The sequence below is a fragment of the Bolinopsis microptera genome, chromosome 9, assembly GCF_026151205.1.
Source record: "Bolinopsis microptera isolate Bmic1 chromosome 9, MBARI_Bmic_1.0, whole genome shotgun sequence".
NCBI lineage: Eukaryota > Metazoa > Ctenophora > Tentaculata > Lobata > Bolinopsidae > Bolinopsis > Bolinopsis microptera.
Window position 1 is genome coordinate 15,687,592 of NC_087080.1, and position 15,835 is coordinate 15,703,426.

Below are 15,835 nucleotides of genomic sequence, written 5' to 3' on the forward strand. Positions count from 1 at the left end.
GGTTAATAAGGGGGTATGAGCGTTGTCATGGTAACACCATACCACAGTCCTGTGAAATGAATTGATTTTGTCTGGTTTACTAGTCCAGATCACTGAACTAAATCTAATAAACAATATCTTCCAGAATATCAATATCGGATATCCAGATGAGTATGCGTTCAGTAGTATAATACTCATCAGTAGTATACTCATATTATACCCATTTAGTAATATTCGGTAGTACTCAATAGTTTAACTTTATCGATTAAAGTTGTTTAAAAGCAATCTTCGTTATTCATCGCTCCCATCGCTCGCCCAAAATTTTTAAAATCTCGTGAAAAAGCCCTTGTAAGGGTATGAAAGTGACTTCGTTTGATGTATTTTCAAACGCCTATTCTAAATCAGCTGCTATATTCATAGACGTATTACAAAACTATCAAAGGGCTTAAAATCGTGCACAAGTTTTTGACAGAATCCGTCAAATTGATGCATTGAAACACGATCAAAGTGCTTATAATTTGCTTAAACTCGGAAGCATATTTGTGAAATTGCAATCTGTCTTTGTCAAAAATTAAGAAATGACCGTAACTCGATTTACTGATATTTTGAACAGCTATAGTTACTTAGTATTAGTACGACTAAGCATTCACATACAATAGCACATACTAACGACAGGAGAAAAACCATCATATGACAGATTTTACATTAGAAATTATTTCAATGTGGCAGCTGCTGTGACATTATGACTGTCACATCGGGCCGCATTAAAATAATTTCTAATATAAATCATGATTTGTATAAACTGGAGTAATCTCAGTATTCAGGCAACAACAGCAGTAAACGCTTTATTAGAGGAATGATATTTTGAATCTTCCACATTAAGATTTGGTAATTTGTGGACTAACTGAAGAAAGTTCAGATATTTTTTTAACTGTCCCAGCATGTCAAATGTACTTAATTGCGCTAATCATTTTTATGTCGCAAATCACGAACAGGCCTTTCTACATAATTTGATGTTGTAAAATTTTGAAAATTTTCAATATCTACGTAGGACATACTTAGAGTCTACCATAAATTTAGTCAAATTTTTGGCTAAAATTGTTGTAAACTACATATATTTAATGCGACTAAATTAACCTTCGGTTAATTTTATAGCCAACTAACATGTTGGTATTGAAGTAGTGAATACTTTAAAATGTTGACGTAACATCGTTTATGATGACTTCAAAACTGCGAAAGCTATTACACTTATCATTATCTTCCACCAACTCTAAAAAAGTTATAATTTTGAGTGAAATAAGAGAAATAAACAAAATCTAAGTGTTAATATGATAATATCGTCAAACAAATTTACAAACATTTTGGTAACCAAATTTTGTTGGACGTTATATGTTGAAAATAGCAATTTGGAAGTAGAAAATCGAATCATGCAATTACTACAATGACTACATTACAATTATGCATAATTTTTAGGATAACATAATGTTTTGGATATTAATCATTAATGGCATTATTCCAATGAATTATTAAGTCGTAGGGATAAAATTGTAGGATATCAGCACAGTAACCAATACCTTACGATCCTTATTCGCTGATAAAGCGGCGCAGATAATGCTGTTGGCAACTAAAAGTGAAACGAACTACTTACTAACTAACAATAAGAACAGTGTTCTTGTTGTTCTTAGAACACAAGTAATGTACGAGTTAAGCAGCTAAACGTAGCACAATTAATCTTCAATTATAAGTGGCCAGCACGAAAACAAATTTTCACACCAGGTAGCAGATTGTAGGTGCGATTGGAATTCTGAAACTTTTAGAACTTCTCTCTTCAAACAAACGTTGAACTAATTTTGTCAAGTTTGGGTTTATCATGAAATAATTCTGGGAATCAACATTAATTTCAATATCAAACTTTAAGGAATTTCTTTCTAGACGTTAGTGGATACTAAATAATTAGTAGGGCGTTGTCACGTACAAATATTGTATACGAATGAAAACTTTTCAATATCTGATGTTCCAAATATCATAAAACTCGAAATTTGATCCCCTTAAATGTCAAAAGTCACAATATTTTTGAAATTTTTGATAAAATTGCGTAGCATGATGTCAACAAGTTCAAATACTTTTTAACCTCATGCTGACGATGTTATTGTGTCGAACATGTAAATAACGGGATGAAAATCGCTGTTCAGAGCAATTTTCATTACAGACTTGACGTCTCCTAGCAAATACGAAAGACAAACGAAACAAAGGTATGATGTTTCTAAAGAGGTAAAAACTGGCCGAATAAGGTTAAAATCGTTGATGATTCTGAAATGAAACGGCAACACTTACCCGTATAAAATCTTCATTTAATAGTGTCATGTATGAACAATACAGATTGAGCATTAAATTGTGAGCGATGTAAGTTTACTATTATTAGCTTAAAAATAAATGTAACGGAGAAAATTGCAAACTAATATTAACGAACGATGTCGCTTTTCAATCCATATATCTACCGCCTAATTGATATATGCTGATGATACCACATATGGGTTATAATTAGGGCAAGAATAAAAATTTATGGAACCATCTGTGAATAAATTCGTAACAAACGTTTCTCTACAGTAAAGTGTCGTTTGTAGTCCCAGGACCCACAAAAAAGCGTAAAACTTGGTGCGTTATGGTCCTATGGACAACACATTCTTGTAAAAATCATTTATTCACAGACTATTCTATTCTTGCCCTTATAACTATTACAGTTACACAGAAGCAGCAACAAAAATAATTAGAAGTTAAGGCGATCAAATAAATTTGCCGGCAGGAAACTAAACAACTGATACACTATAAAATCCAGACACTGAATGAAAAATTTACAAGACCTGTCAGTTTTAGTACTTTCTCCAGCCCTTTATCTGAAAATGTCAAGCATTCTATTATCTTTTCCACAAAGTACATAGTACAGTCAAATCCGTCTTTTTGTCGGACAAAATTCGCAACAAAGCGATTTTAACGGGATATGGTCGGGACAGGTCCCAGGATTCATTCCAGAGAGTTCCTAAAATCCTCGACTTCAGGAAAATCCACAGTTACCACTTTTTTACCACCTTTTTACCACTTTGGTTTTCCGCAAATAAGTCACGTTCTGAATATCCTAGAAGATTCTAGTTTAAAGCATTGTGTTAAGAAAACAAAGAAGAACAACTTTTTCTTTAACAACGTTTTCAAAAATAAATTATTTATTTAATTAATTAAATAATTAATAAATTTTAAAATATTTCAAAAATACATTTTCATGAAAAATGTTCACAATTACATTCCACGAATATTGAACTAATTTCTATGAAAATTTTGAAAATTTTCACTAACAATATTTTGAACTTGTAAAATTTACGAAATTTGAGAAGAAAAACCACTATTTACCACTTTTTACCACATTGAATCTCCGCTAAAAAAACGACTTCTGAATATCGTAGAAGGTTCTAGATTGAACCAATGTGTTCAAAATATAAAGAGAACAAAGTTTTATCTGACAACCTTTGGATTAGATAATTAATTAATTAGTTAATTCGATTATTAAACAAATATCCAAAAATTATAAAAATTATTTTTGATCAAAATATTTTAAAATTACATATCACGAATAATTAACAAATTTCCATTAAATTAATCGGGAAATCGAAGTAGTACTTTATATAACCATATATATACTAGATAACAGTCTAACTTATGAGTCCTCAGCTGGCACATTGCTGCAATTGTCCTGACATTTGAGGCAGGTTGATCCACAATGTATTCCTGCTTTTCTGCATGAACAAGCATTGCCACAACCTGACTTTAAACATTTGCAACTGATTTTTTGAATGAGCTTTTTCGGAGCTGTACTCATAAGAGTGGTCACTGGTACATGTGTCCCATTGTTCATCTTCCATCCCAGCTTATCGGATCTAGGTCATTCTCATCCCACACCTGCTGCTGATGGTAAACACGATAAGAATGTTGGCGGGAGCTGTTCGCACTTGATGTCTGCTGTTGAAGATTGCGACTTCTGTTCAAGAACTGAAAGTCTTGCTTCATCTAGTGATCTCGATTTTTATGAAATCAGCTATTCTTAACCAATACAATGTTTTAATTTACCAGGCAAATGAGGAGTTAGTTTCGGTGAATAGCTTTAAGAGGGCGAATGATCGACAATGTAAATTTGCATGGAATGAAATATGGAAAGGGTTGCTGTCCTCAGGTACTATTTAAACTATTTATCTTTTAAGTAAGTGCACTAACTTTTAAACTATGCCCAGCAAATTTGAAACGGATACGTACAGTCCTATTCTTTATCCTGACGCCTCTCATACCTTGTATAAATAAAGAAATCAACGCACCACAGGTTGGATCAACAACCCCTGGTCACTGAACGAAATTAAACGGCAGTACAACGGCATGACTGATTCAGCTCTGAGTGACGTCTTGTGTGTATTATTGCAGACAGTGACCATAGACCAGTTCCAAAGATTCATATCTAGCCTAGCGGTTAGAGCATCCGCCTTCTGCGCAGAGGTTCAGGGTTCGAATCCCAGTGTCACCTAGTCTAGGGAGTAGCTAAGGATCCATTGGATCTAAGGGATCTCAACGGTCGACTCAACCGAATGATAGGAAACTTAATTGAGGTTTAAATGAGGCGGGGCACCTGTTAAAAGTTCAAGCAACTAGGATACCCCTTCAGTGCATACTGTAAACATAGTGCTGTTAACTATTATATCGGCCAATGAAGAGGAGTTCGTTGTAACTGAGACAGGACCATCTTTAGTCCGCGAACACAGTTTAAACAAATGTCCATTCTGTAACGTAGAGATCGCACTAAATGATAAATCCTCAAACCGGATTACAGACAGGGTAAATTATTGTGCGGGGGAGGGGGGAGGTGGTATAGTACACATACGTTAGGCTCTTACTAAGTTCCTAATTCGCTCGCCCAAAAATTTCTCGTGACTTTCTCCGTAGCTTAGTGCACTAGATTCCCACTATCGGAATCGTTCTGAATAGCCGATCCTTACCAACTCCGTGGATCCGACTGGTGGTGTCTGATCCAGTGAAAGCGTGGCACAGAAATCGTGCAGAAAGCCCAATTACGGTATCCTAGCACCCTGTCACGTGATAAGCAATTAGGTAATCATTGATAACCCAATCAATTTCGCTAACGAGATAAACAAATTGCTTGATAACTTCGTCATTTTCAATCCGTTTCGCACATCGTTTTGCAGATGTTTTGATTTGCAGAGAGGCAGTTCTGTGGTCTAATCCAGTTGATGTTTCTGTAAGTCGAGAGATATGATGTGTAAATATTTATAAATAAGCTATAATAGTATCGTACAAATTTTGATATTTTACCGTTTATTCCATTTATCTGAATTTTTTAAATCTGTTATCTAATCTATGTGACGGTGTATGTTCTGTTATTCAAGTAAATTCATTTTACGTCACGGCAAATATTTTTGATAAAAAGTATATTTTGAAATTTTTAAAAATTTAATTATTATTTAATTAATAAATCAATTAATTATCTAATCCAAAGGTTGTCAGATAAAAAGTTGTTCTCTTTTATATTTTGAACACATTGGTTCAATCTAGAACCTTCGACGACATTCAGAAGTCGTTTTATTAGCGGAGATTCAATGTGGTAAAAAGTGATAAATAGTGGTTATTCTTTACGAATTTCGAAAATTTTACAAGTCCAAAATATTGAAAGTGAAAATTTTTATAAAAATTAGTTCATTGCACGTGGAATGTAATTGTGAACATTTTTTATGAAAATATATTTTTGAAATATTTGAAATTTTATTAATTATTTAATTTATTAATTAAATAATTTATTTTTGAAAAAGTTGTTAAAGGAAAAGTTGTTCTTCTTTGTTTTCTAAACACAATGCTTTAAACTAGAATCTTCTAGGATATTCAGAACGTGACTTATTTGCAGAAAACCAAAGTGGTAAAAAGGTGGTAAAAAAGTGGTAATTGTGGATTTTCCTGAAGTCGAGGATTTTGGGAACTCTCTGGAATGATTCCTGGGACCTGTCCCGACCATATCCCGTTAAAATCGCTTTGTTGCGAATTTTGTCCGACAAAGGCTTAAATTAGGACGGATTTGACTGTACTAGTACAGTCAAATCCGTCTTTTTGTCGGACAAAATTCGCAACAAAGCGATTTTAACGGGATATGGTCGGGACAGGTCCCAGGATTCATTCCAGAGAGTTCCTAAAATCCTCGACTTCAGGAAAATCCACAGTTACCACTTTTTTACCACCTTTTTACCACTTTGGTTTTCCGCAAATAAGTCACGTTCTGAATATCCTAGAAGATTCTAGTTTAAAGCATTGTGTTAAGAAAACAAAGAAGAACAACTTTTTCTTTAACAACGTTTTCAAAAATAAATTATTTATTTAATTAATTAAATAATTAATAAATTTTAAAATATTTCAAAAATACATTTTCATGAAAAATGTTCACAATTACATTCCACGAATATTGAACTAATTTCTATGAAAATTTTGAAAATTTTCACTAACAATATTTTGAACTTGTAAAATTTACGAAATTTGAGAAGAAAAACCACTATTTACCACTTTTTACCACATTGAATCTCCGCTAAAAAAACGACTTCTGAATATCGTAGAAGGTTCTAGATTGAACCAATGTGTTCAAAATATAAAGAGAACAAAGTTTTATCTGACAACCTTTGGATTAGATAATTAATTAATTAGTTAATTCGATTATTAAACAAATATCCAAAAATTATAAAAATTATTTTTGATCAAAATATTTTAAAATTACATATCACGAATAATTAACAAATTTCCATTAAATTAATCGGGAAATCGAAGTAGTACTTTATATAACCATATATATACTAGATAACAGTCTAACTTATGAGTCCTCAGCTGGCACATTGCTGCAATTGTCCTGACATTTGAGGCAGGTTGATCCACAATGTATTCCTGCTTTTCTGCATGAACAAGCATTGCCACAACCTGACTTTAAACATTTGCAACTGATTTTTTGAATGAGCTTTTTCGGAGCTGTACTCATAAGAGTGGTCACTGGTACATGTGTCCCATTGTTCATCTTCCATCCCAGCTTATCGGATCTAGGTCATTCTCATCCCACACCTGCTGCTGATGGTAAACACGATAAGAATGTTGGCGGGAGCTGTTCGCACTTGATGTCTGCTGTTGAAGATTGCGACTTCTGTTCAAGAACTGAAAGTCTTGCTTCATCTAGTGATCTCGATTTTTATGAAATCAGCTATTCTTAACCAATACAATGTTTTAATTTACCAGGCAAATGAGGAGTTAGTTTCGGTGAATAGCTTTAAGAGGGCGAATGATCGACAATGTAAATTTGCATGGAATGAAATATGGAAAGGGTTGCTGTCCTCAGGTACTATTTAAACTATTTATCTTTTAAGTAAGTGCACTAACTTTTAAACTATGCCCAGCAAATTTGAAACGGATACGTACAGTCCTATTCTTTATCCTGACGCCTCTCATACCTTGTATAAATAAAGAAATCAACGCACCACAGGTTGGATCAACAACCCCTGGTCACTGAACGAAATTAAACGGCAGTACAACGGCATGACTGATTCAGCTCTGAGTGACGTCTTGTGTGTATTATTGCAGACAGTGACCATAGACCAGTTCCAAAGATTCATATCTAGCCTAGCGGTTAGAGCATCCGCCTTCTGCGCAGAGGTTCAGGGTTCGAATCCCAGTGTCACCTAGTCTAGGGAGTAGCTAAGGATCCATTGGATCTAAGGGATCTCAACGGTCGACTCAACCGAATGATAGGAAACTTAATTGAGGTTTAAATGAGGCGGGGCACCTGTTAAAAGTTCAAGCAACTAGGATACCCCTTCAGTGCATACTGTAAACATAGTGCTGTTAACTATTATATCGGCCAATGAAGAGGAGTTCGTTGTAACTGAGACAGGACCATCTTTAGTCCGCGAACACAGTTTAAACAAATGTCCATTCTGTAACGTAGAGATCGCACTAAATGATAAATCCTCAAACCGGATTACAGACAGGGTAAATTATTGTGCGGGGGAGGGGGGAGGTGGTATAGTACACATACGTTAGGCTCTTACTAAGTTCCTAATTCGCTCGCCCAAAAATTTCTCGTGACTTTCTCCGTAGCTTAGTGCACTAGATTCCCACTATCGGAATCGTTCTGAATAGCCGATCCTTACCAACTCCGTGGATCCGACTGGTGGTGTCTGATCCAGTGAAAGCGTGGCACAGAAATCGTGCAGAAAGCCCAATTACGGTATCCTAGCACCCTGTCACGTGATAAGCAATTAGGTAATCATTGATAACCCAATCAATTTCGCTAACGAGATAAACAAATTGCTTGATAACTTCGTCATTTTCAATCCGTTTCGCACATCGTTTTGCAGATGTTTTGATTTGCAGAGAGGCAGTTCTGTGGTCTAATCCAGTTGATGTTTCTGTAAGTCGAGAGATATGATGTGTAAATATTTATAAATAAGCTATAATAGTATCGTACAAATTTTGATATTTTACCGTTTATTCCATTTATCTGAATTTTTTAAATCTGTTATCTAATCTATGTGACGGTGTATGTTCTGTTATTCAAGTAAATTCATTTTACGTCACGGCAAATATTTTTGATAAAAAGTATATTTTGAAATTTTTAAAAATTTAATTATTATTTAATTAATAAATCAATTAATTATCTAATCCAAAGGTTGTCAGATAAAAAGTTGTTCTCTTTTATATTTTGAACACATTGGTTCAATCTAGAACCTTCGACGACATTCAGAAGTCGTTTTATTAGCGGAGATTCAATGTGGTAAAAAGTGATAAATAGTGGTTATTCTTTACGAATTTCGAAAATTTTACAAGTCCAAAATATTGAAAGTGAAAATTTTTATAAAAATTAGTTCATTGCACGTGGAATGTAATTGTGAACATTTTTTATGAAAATATATTTTTGAAATATTTGAAATTTTATTAATTATTTAATTTATTAATTAAATAATTTATTTTTGAAAAAGTTGTTAAAGGAAAAGTTGTTCTTCTTTGTTTTCTAAACACAATGCTTTAAACTAGAATCTTCTAGGATATTCAGAACGTGACTTATTTGCAGAAAACCAAAGTGGTAAAAAGGTGGTAAAAAAGTGGTAATTGTGGATTTTCCTGAAGTCGAGGATTTTGGGAACTCTCTGGAATGATTCCTGGGACCTGTCCCGACCATATCCCGTTAAAATCGCTTTGTTGCGAATTTTGTCCGACAAAGGCTTAAATTAGGACGGATTTGACTGTACTAACAGGATTCATGATACTCTTGTCTCACACTCTAATTAGATCAGGATACCATCTGTTTACTGTAGAATGTGTTAATATTAGAGACTGATAGTGATGCAATGACTCAGGCACTGGAATCTGAAGCGAAACTTGAAGTCAGCAGACAATACAATAGGTCGTGTCATGACCAGGTGCGGTCTGCATTGTTGTTCAAACTGTACCTTGAAATGTACAGATCTACTGTCCAGTGATCACCCGATCTACTGATCTACACTCCACGTCTCCACAGACAATCTGATCAATACAGATGTCCCACCAGAGTGCAACTACATGATTTAAAGCTCTATAGCGCGGGTAAACGAAGAGTTGCTTTAGCGCATATAAGAGAAGAATAAGAAAACTCTGACGTTAACTAGTGAAGACAAGGCCTTGCCGCATGTTGACATGAATGGACAATCAGAACAATTGACCGCTAATACACAGTTTTTGGGCAGACTTTTAACCTTTCTTATTTGAAATAATTGGCCCAACAACCAAGGCATCAAGTCTTGGAATTTAGTTTTTCGCATATAATTTTTGAAAATCAACACGATGAAAACCCAAATTGTGTGACAAATTTATAAAATTTCATATACGAATAACAAATTTTTAATTAAATTGGAATGAAGTAGTACTTTATATAACCATATATATACTAGATAACAGTCTAACTTATGAGTCCTCAGCTGGCACATTGCTGCAATTGTCCTGACATTTGAGGCAGGTTGATCCACAATGTATTCCTGCTTTTCTGCATGAACAAGCATTGCCACAACCTGACTTTAAACATTTGCAACTGATTTTTTGAATGAGCTTTTTCGGAGCTGTACTCATAAGAGTGGTCACTGGTACATGTGTCCCATTGTTCATCTTCCATCCCAGCTTATCGGATCTAGGTCATTCTCATCCCACACCTGCTGCTGATGGTAAACACGATAAGAATGTTGGCGGGAGCTGTTCGCACTTGATGTCTGCTGTTGAAGATTGCGACTTCTGTTCAAGAACTGAAAGTCTTGCTTCATCTAGTGATCTCGATTTTTATGAAATCAGCTATTCTTAACCAATACAATGTTTTAATTTACCAGGCAAATGAGGAGTTAGTTTCGGTGAATAGCTTTAAGAGGGCGAATGATCGACAATGTAAATTTGCATGGAATGAAATATGGAAAGGGTTGCTGTCCTCAGGTACTATTTAAACTATTTATCTTTTAAGTAAGTGCACTAACTTTTAAACTATGCCCAGCAAATTTGAAACGGATACGTACAGTCCTATTCTTTATCCTGACGCCTCTCATACCTTGTATAAATAAAGAAATCAACGCACCACAGGTTGGATCAACAACCCCTGGTCACTGAACGAAATTAAACGGCAGTACAACGGCATGACTGATTCAGCTCTGAGTGACGTCTTGTGTGTATTATTGCAGACAGTGACCATAGACCAGTTCCAAAGATTCATATCTAGCCTAGCGGTTAGAGCATCCGCCTTCTGCGCAGAGGTTCAGGGTTCGAATCCCAGTGTCACCTAGTCTAGGGAGTAGCTAAGGATCCATTGGATCTAAGGGATCTCAACGGTCGACTCAACCGAATGATAGGAAACTTAATTGAGGTTTAAATGAGGCGGGGCACCTGTTAAAAGTTCAAGCAACTAGGATACCCCTTCAGTGCATACTGTAAACATAGTGCTGTTAACTATTATATCGGCCAATGAAGAGGAGTTCGTTGTAACTGAGACAGGACCATCTTTAGTCCGCGAACACAGTTTAAACAAATGTCCATTCTGTAACGTAGAGATCGCACTAAATGATAAATCCTCAAACCGGATTACAGACAGGGTAAATTATTGTGCGGGGGAGGGGGGAGGTGGTATAGTACACATACGTTAGGCTCTTACTAAGTTCCTAATTCGCTCGCCCAAAAATTTCTCGTGACTTTCTCCGTAGCTTAGTGCACTAGATTCCCACTATCGGAATCGTTCTGAATAGCCGATCCTTACCAACTCCGTGGATCCGACTGGTGGTGTCTGATCCAGTGAAAGCGTGGCACAGAAATCGTGCAGAAAGCCCAATTACGGTATCCTAGCACCCTGTCACGTGATAAGCAATTAGGTAATCATTGATAACCCAATCAATTTCGCTAACGAGATAAACAAATTGCTTGATAACTTCGTCATTTTCAATCCGTTTCGCACATCGTTTTGCAGATGTTTTGATTTGCAGAGAGGCAGTTCTGTGGTCTAATCCAGTTGATGTTTCTGTAAGTCGAGAGATATGATGTGTAAATATTTATAAATAAGCTATAATAGTATCGTACAAATTTTGATATTTTACCGTTTATTCCATTTATCTGAATTTTTTAAATCTGTTATCTAATCTATGTGACGGTGTATGTTCTGTTATTCAAGTAAATTCATTTTACGTCACGGCAAATATTTTTGATAAAAAGTATATTTTGAAATTTTTAAAAATTTAATTATTATTTAATTAATAAATCAATTAATTATCTAATCCAAAGGTTGTCAGATAAAAAGTTGTTCTCTTTTATATTTTGAACACATTGGTTCAATCTAGAACCTTCGACGACATTCAGAAGTCGTTTTATTAGCGGAGATTCAATGTGGTAAAAAGTGATAAATAGTGGTTATTCTTTACGAATTTCGAAAATTTTACAAGTCCAAAATATTGAAAGTGAAAATTTTTATAAAAATTAGTTCATTGCACGTGGAATGTAATTGTGAACATTTTTTATGAAAATATATTTTTGAAATATTTGAAATTTTATTAATTATTTAATTTATTAATTAAATAATTTATTTTTGAAAAAGTTGTTAAAGGAAAAGTTGTTCTTCTTTGTTTTCTAAACACAATGCTTTAAACTAGAATCTTCTAGGATATTCAGAACGTGACTTATTTGCAGAAAACCAAAGTGGTAAAAAGGTGGTAAAAAAGTGGTAATTGTGGATTTTCCTGAAGTCGAGGATTTTGGGAACTCTCTGGAATGATTCCTGGGACCTGTCCCGACCATATCCCGTTAAAATCGCTTTGTTGCGAATTTTGTCCGACAAAGGCTTAAATTAGGACGGATTTGACTGTACTAACAGGATTCATGATACTCTTGTCTCACACTCTAATTAGATCAGGATACCATCTGTTTACTGTAGAATGTGTTAATATTAGAGACTGATAGTGATGCAATGACTCAGGCACTGGAATCTGAAGCGAAACTTGAAGTCAGCAGACAATACAATAGGTCGTGTCATGACCAGGTGCGGTCTGCATTGTTGTTCAAACTGTACCTTGAAATGTACAGATCTACTGTCCAGTGATCACCCGATCTACTGTCCACACTCCGCAGACAATCTGATCAATACAGATGTCCCACCAGAGTGCAACTACATGATCTAAAGCTCTATAGCGCGGGTAAACGAAGAGTTGCTTTAGCGCATGAGAAGAATAAGAAAACTCTGACGTTAACTAGTGAGACAAGGCCTTGCCGCATGTTGACATGAATGGACAATCAGGACAATTGACCGCTAATACACAGTTTTTGGGCAGACTTTTAACCTTTCTTATTTGAAATAATTGGCCCAACAACCAAGGCATCGAGTCTTGGAATTTAGTTTTTCGCATATAATTTTTGAAAATCAACACGATGAAAACCCAAATTGGCTGACATTAAGTTATGAAAATATTTCATCTAGATCCAGACTTGTTAAGTAGTTAAGATTCTGATAAAGCTTAAGTAAAAACTAAGGAAAGTAGTACTAGTAACAATTCCTGGGAATCTGAGCAACGCACTTATAAAGTTTTACCTTGTATTACTAATTACATGTAATAATTACATGTACTAATTACATGTACTAATAGTAATTACATATTACTAATTACATATTACTAATTACATGAACTCAATGCCAGTATTATTATACTAATCACTTTATAGTTGGGTTAGTACGTTAGACGTCGCAAAGGTGTTTAAAATATATTTCACCGTTGCTGAAAGTGTCGGGAAACCGCTGCGATAAGCTTTGTAGATAAGTATAATATGAAATATTAGTATTGTAAACGAGTTAATGAATAAGCTAACTCGAAAATAACAACAATGATAAGCGACATTTAAGACATAAAGTGTTAAAAACTACAAATTATATGACTGATAACTGCTGTTGGTACGCCATGAAACTGTGACTGATATTAACAAGACATACCGGTAGTAACACGGTTTTTACACTTGATAACCAGAGTGATTACAGCACTTCTCGGGCTTCATTCCCACAGACAAAATGCTTGGTCAAACTCTCGGCTGTAAAAAAAAGAAAAACATCTGCTTTCCTCTAATTATTACTTGTAGGGTAATTCAGTTGTGGTAGGTTTATAATAGGTGAATATATTAGTACTTCTATTAATTGCAGACTGTGTGAATAAAAATATATAACATGTCATTTGTATAACCACGTACTCAGATCTTTGAATCCTTACAATTACGAGACCTCTGTGTGTTTTTAAACATTAATGTAAAGCAATTCCCTGATAGAGATAACGAACAAAATTGAAGGGTGATGGAACCTGACAGCTTCATCTGCAAAAAGGACTGTTTTGGTAATACATTTACAGTTTTACATTTACAGTTTTGTAATACATATTCATGATAATTAAGCACCAAAAGGTCTTCAAGAGCGTCACCAAAAGTTCCTTGCACTTGTTGGTCATGGGCACGCGCACAATCTCGGATTTAATATTCGTTTGCTTTGCGTTTATTTAACAATTGAAACTATTTGTCTTGGAACTGGAAGAAGCAAGCAACATATTAACAATTCGATCCTTTAATTAGCACTCACGACAAAAATGATCTCTGAACTTGCTATGCTAGACTTATAGATTACATTAAACTAATGGCTTGCTATAAAATGTAATAGTATATCTTGTTATATCAATCTGAACCATCAAAATTTAAAGTAGATCATGGGTTGAAAGTCTAATCGTACCAATTATCTTCCAGTGGTAAAATTTCAGTTTCATTATACAGTATACGAGATCTTTAATGGCAACTTGACATAAATAAATTAAATCCATAGGATTCTGAAAACGAAGGGAAGCTTTGAAAATCTAAACTTGGACTGAATACAGTCAAGTGTGATAAAATGTTAGGACGGGTTCAATCTAGCAAATAAAGAACAGCACACCGGAATTAGTGTGATACAGATAGCATGTGGTACTGACAGTCAAACTTTTAAAAAAGATAACGCTCGGGTTTACAGACGTTCAGTGCACAATACCCCACAATACCCCAAAATACCACACAATACCCCACATTACCCCACAATACCCCACAATACTCCACAATACCCACTGCCCTACCACACAGTCATATAAAACGTAGCATGTGGATTGTGGCTCACTGGCTCAGTTACCGGAGTGTTCGCAAATGGACAGTGGACCATGGTATAGTCTTGTTAAATATGCATAGATGCATATGAGAATTAGCAAACCTTTGTAGCCCCGTTGGCCGTTACCCGCTTCAAAAGATAACTATGATGGCCTAACAATTAGATTCCTAAACTTGCACCAGGAAATATTGTCGATTGTGCTATATGGAACAATACTTCCCTAATTTAAAACACCTGCAGTGCTCTTGTTACATTATTAATATTAGTATTACTATTACATAATATATAAATAATATAAGGTAAATTGTCGGTAGCAATCTCGCAACTTCTCGTAACGTCAGTTGCTATAGCCTATACGTGAGCAGGAAAGATAGCGGCCTCCAAAATAAAACATTCTTCTTTGTAACTTACAAGAATATTTGGTCCCCCCCGCCCGCCTTACATCTAAAGTAAACTTAAATACACGACAGGGTGAATGGGAACAAATAAATATTACTGACCAAATATAGAATAATAATATTTTTCAATCATTTCTCAGCCGAATTTTAGAAGCTATGATTAATTACGCCCGTTGTCACTAGTACTGCAGGTCGTGTGATTGATTTAATATTCATGTACGGGGCCCACACTAGCAAAACCTGAAAGTATGTCTCAAGATCTGATGCCGGATAAAAAGGCTACATACTGGGTCCTTAATAGCATGGGATAACAGAGTGATTTCAAAAATAGGAAATTTCAAATCTATTCGGATACCTTTTTTTAGTTTTTTGACATTTAGAAATACAACCAGCGGTCGGAAATTTCAAAAATTTTAGGAAAATGTTAAATTTTTTGACATTTAATCAAAGGTCGGATAAAAGTTGGAGTTGTTGTTATCACTTGTTTCTGAACCAGTAGAATACTGCCAATCTGTCATGACAATTACGTTTTTACAGTCCTAGTCGATCACATTCCGAATATAAAACAACGATGTTTTGGAAAAAGTGAGAAATAAAATTTACAGTGTGCAGTGGCTACGGAAACCTCAAAATTATTACTTGAGGTTGAAGTCGGCTGTTATGTTTAAATAGAAATGCAATTAGACATAAATCAGACGTGTTCCTTGGACAAATTTAATTTTTGTATCAAAAT